Here is a 4,885-nt window from a genome sequence, read left to right on the forward strand (position 1 = left end):
AGGCATAACTAAAAATTCAAAGTGTCCATATCTAGTGAGAAATGCTGTTTTCGGAACATCTTGTTGTCTAACTCGTACTTGGTGATATCCTGAGCGAAGATCAATCTTGGAATACACCGCCGTACCTTGTAACTGATCAAACAAGTCATCAATTCTTGGAAGTGGATATTTGTTCTTGATGGTTGACTTATTCAATTGTCTGTAATCAATGCACATTCTCATCGTGCCATCTTTCTTTTTAACAAAAAGAACAGGAGCACCCCAAGGTGAAGAACTTGGGCGAATATAACCTTTACTCAACAATTCCTGTAACTGTTCTTTCAATTCTTTTAACTCAACAGGAGCTAATCGATACGGTGCTCGAGATATAGGTTCAGTTCCTGGCATCAGTTCTATACTGAACTCAACTTCTCGTTCTGGTGGAAATCCAGGAATTTCCTCAGGAAATACATCAGAAAATTCACAGACAACAGGAATGTCAGATATTGACCGCTCACCTTGAGACAGATCGACAGCATAAACAAGAAAACCTTCATTTCCTGAGTCCAACAGACGAGTCATTTCGATAGAAGAGACTAAAGGAATCTTAGCTCGTGAACCTCGACCATAGAAATTCCATTTAGGAGCAAAACTAGGTCTAAATCGAACTATTCCTCTATAACAATCGACAGTGGCTTTATTAGAAAGTTAGAACATCCATACCCACAATACAATCGAAATCATGCATAGGTAGGACTATAAGATTCAGGTACAACACATTATCAGCAATAGAGCAACACCGCATTAAACACAGCATTATCAGTTATGATCATTCTTCCCATTGGAGTAGCAACTGATAAATTACCATTCATACTAGTGGTGCAAAGATCATTGGAAGCGACAAATGCACGAGATATAAACGAATGCGATGCTCCAGTTATCAAAGAGTAATCGTGCTGTAAAACCACATAGAGTGCAATTACCAGTAATTACAGTACCTGGAGCTGCCTGTGCCTCGTCCCCTGTCAAGGCAAATACACGAACTGGTGGCTGATTTTGCTGACCACCTTGACCTCTTGATTGCTTGATGAGGCTTGCTCGACTGCTGAGAAGAGTGGGATGGTGCAGAAAATTTGCCACTAGGTGTTCCACCACCTGCCTGCACTGATTTTCCTGTCTGACTGGGGCAAAAACTCGAGCAAAGTGTCCTGGTCTGCCACAAACATTGCAAAGTCCTTGAACTCCCACACATTGATTGCTGAAATGTTTCCCACCGCAGTTATCACAATAAGGACCAGTGTAGCGTTGTCCACTCTGCTTTCCAGAACCTTCAGAACTAGTAGAACTAGAGCCAGCTTTCTTGAATTGTTTCCCTTTTGGACGTAAAAGATGAAATACTAAAATGACTTGAAGATTGCTTGACAGATTGGTGCTGGATAGGAGTCTTGTTTCCACCTCTCCTTCGAAAACTTGCCTCAGCCCTTTTTGCCAATTCCACAGCTTCGGGATAATTCATTGGCTTTCCAGTCGAGACAAATGGATGCAAGCGATCATCTAATCCTTCAGTGAAGCTTTCAACAATAGCTCCCTGACTAGCAGCAACATGAGGAGCATACTTCAACAGTTCGTAAAAAGTATCAGCATAGTCTTGTACCGACATATTTCCTTGTTTCAAATTATGGAATTCAGTTGATTTGGCACTATAGAACGATGGAGGACAATAACTTTCCCTGAACTTCAGCTTGAATACATCCCAAGACGGTGTTACTTTCTGAGATTCCAAAGTCATCAAGGTAGTAGCCCACCACATCTTAGCACGATCCTTCAACTGATGGAGTGCTAGCTTCAAAACGTTGCGCCGACGGATATTCAATCAAATCAAAGAGATCTTCAATCTCGGTAATCCAGATTTCAGCTTTTTCAGGTCCTCATTACCAAAATAACGAGGTGGACGCATGGTATGGAAACGGGCAACTAACTCAATCCATCCTAAGTTGTTCCAATCGTCCAGTAGCTTGATGAACCTTGGTATTAACATCAATGCGAGGTCTCCCACGACCACGACCACGACCACGACTAGCATTATTACCACTTTCAGCCATTCTATAAAATATAAATCACAACAAAATTAGAATGAAAATAAACATATCACATAGGCACGTAAACATGCTGAAAAGTAGCAACAACAAAGCGCAAAAATCAACTTTAGTGTCTAGACTCGAGTGTCCTAGACTCTAGTTTGAGCATATCCCAGTTTATGCTCTGATTACCATGATGTGAGGCCCGGTTACTCTAATTACATTTAATTATCATACAAACAAATAATTAGAAGTCAAAGCAGCGGAAAAAAAAAAAAAAAAACGATTTAAAATAAATTTTGGGCCTATAAAAATTTCGGCATGACCTCCCCGTAAGTAGGACATCCCAAAATACACAGACAACAGTTTATTTAAAATAACTAAAACTAGGAACTCAACAAACTTAAACATCACACAACCATGTGCCGGCCAGGCACGAAAACAAATTAAAACAGTTAACACATACCTGAGCCGACAAGGCTTGATAATAATTTAAAACATAGCAGGAACTCTAAAATACAACACAAATACATCGGGGCATCTCCCCGGAGAATATAAAAATGACTCTAACATAATACATAATATAACTCCGATAATATATAATATAACTGGGAGACAAGACATGATCCAACCTCCTCAACGAGCTCCGCCAGCGGAACCTCCGCCTGGTGCTGAAAAGTCCACTTGGGTAGCCTACCATGGTGCCAAACAGCAGCCACAGTAGCCCCCCAGAATTAACTGAGGTTAGGATTCTGGTATGAAACAGTTAGGCAACAACAACAAGACATATAAACTATGCATAAACACATTATAAAATGTAGTATGCAATGCATGAACTGGGCTCAAAGTAAACGGGATAACAGGAGCCAACAAACAGTACGATAACAACTGGAACAATGCTCGAGCTAGAACACAGGGGAGCTACATCGTCATGTAACTAAACCGCCCTGCCAAGTATGCGAGGTATGTCGTTCTGGGTGAAATTAAACACCCACGACTCGGCCTCCATACAGCTGATATCGATACAACAGATAGGCACAATAACGAACAACATACGATGTCAAGATTCCATGTGCATATCACACAGAAAATGCATCAAGGAATAGACAATCATAATTTCGGTCTCAGGGATACTAGGCATAAAAAGCCACCAGCTGATTCCCGAAATAACAATATGTGTGCCCAGAGTACAATACAACATGATAACGGGTAACAAGAATGATAGGGCTCAACGTGTGATGTAGTGAATATCATGCCCTATTCTAAATGCCACAAAATATATCAAATAATTTAACATATAAACAACGAGGCATTTAAATTCACATAATCCATATAGTTCACGTAATCAATATAATATCGGCAAAACAATATTTATATTTTTACCGTTGTATGTTACCAACCGTAACATACCTATACCAATTCAAACGAAGGTCCTCAACTCTAATTCCCAAAGTTTCGGCCTACAACACAATTAATATTCCAATATATATCAAAACGATGCGATATAACCAACGAAATCAAATTAAATCCAAGCGGGTAAAATCCCAATATCGAGCAGCCCACTATACCTCAACTAAACCAGTTGAAAACTCACGCTCAAGGCTGGAAGAAGGGATTAAAACATCACAACTCGAAGCTAAACTAGCTGGACCGGGACAGCCTTCGAGCTCGCCGGAAAACTCACCGGAAAAAGGCTGGAAATGAACTGAATGAACAAGGGAAGGTTCAGCTATCTATAAGCTTTGAAATACAGCAGAATTATTGTCTAAAAGACTCTGAGATCGAAGCTTTCTTACCTGAAGAAACGCAGCAGAAAATAGCAGCACGTCTAGCTTCTGAAAGTAGCTCGATTCGGGCTCAAACGGGCATCAAATTCATCGATTCTTAGCTTGAATCGAAGCCACGGATGTAAGGAAGAAAACCCAACAAACGAATCGAATTTTGGACTCCGAACGAAGAAGTTATGGGCAATTTACCGGAGCTGCGCAGAGGGGTGACGGGAGTGACGGGATTTGGGGATGACTTCTCTTTTCTTTTTCTTTCCTTAGCTTTTGACTGAAGCGTGGATATGTATATATGTAAGGGTGTGTGTGTCCTTTATTTAATTATTATTTGGGCAACTTGACACAGTCCAGATATTTTAACGCTCGTGTATTATTTTAGCTCTAATATGTATTTTATATCGTTTAAATCTCGATATTCAAAAATACATATTTTTAATACACTTACTAATTTATTTGGCATAAATAATTATTTTAATTTAGCATCTCAATAATAATTCTAATTATGCCAAATTACCAGATAATTAACTTCTGGGTCTTACAGTAATTCTAGTGTTATTTTAGTTATACTATAATGTTATTGTAGTGTAAATTTAGTTATACTATAGTGTAATTCTAGTGTAATTTTAATTATATTATAGTGTAATTCTAGTGTTATTTTTGTTATACTATAGTGTTATTGTAGTGTAAATTTAGTTACACTTTAGTGTAATCCTAGTGTAATTTTAGTTATACTATAGTGTAATTCTAGTGTTATTTTAGTTATACTATAGTGTTATGGTAGTGTAAATTTAGTTACACTATAGTGTAATCCTAGGGTAATTTTAGTTATACTAAAGTGTAATCCTAGTGTTATTTTAGTTATAATATAGTGTAATTCTAGTGTTATTTTAGTTATACTATAGTGTTATCGTTGTGTAAATTTAGTTACACTACAGTGTAAACCTAGTGTAATTTTAGTTATACTATAGTGTAAATCTAGTGTTATTTTAGTTATACTATAATGTTATTGTAGTGTAAATTTAGTTATACTATAGTGTAATCCTA

General features: G+C 38.0%; 1 long non-coding RNA gene across 2 annotated transcripts; it reads right to left on the reverse strand.

Annotated features, from left to right (window-relative positions):
* Positions 1-1,977: 1,977 nt before the first annotated feature.
* On the reverse strand, positions 1,978-4,373 carry LOC140870762 (uncharacterized). 2 transcript variants are annotated; one of them, XR_012147536.1, is made up of 4 exons: positions 3,854-4,373; positions 3,626-3,762; positions 3,468-3,517; positions 1,978-2,082 (listed from the first exon to the last, which is right to left on the reverse strand). It is a non-coding gene; the product is annotated as an uncharacterized lncRNA (long non-coding RNA). The 2 variants fall into 2 exon arrangements; XR_012147535.1 differs by lacking the exon at positions 1,978-2,082 and having other exon boundaries at positions 2,803-3,517.
* Positions 4,374-4,885: the final 512 nt, after the last annotated feature.

This window comes from Henckelia pumila, unplaced genomic scaffold (genome assembly GCF_033568475.1).
Source record: "Henckelia pumila isolate YLH828 unplaced genomic scaffold, ASM3356847v2 CTG_206, whole genome shotgun sequence".
NCBI classification, from domain to species: domain Eukaryota; kingdom Viridiplantae; phylum Streptophyta; class Magnoliopsida; order Lamiales; family Gesneriaceae; genus Henckelia; species Henckelia pumila.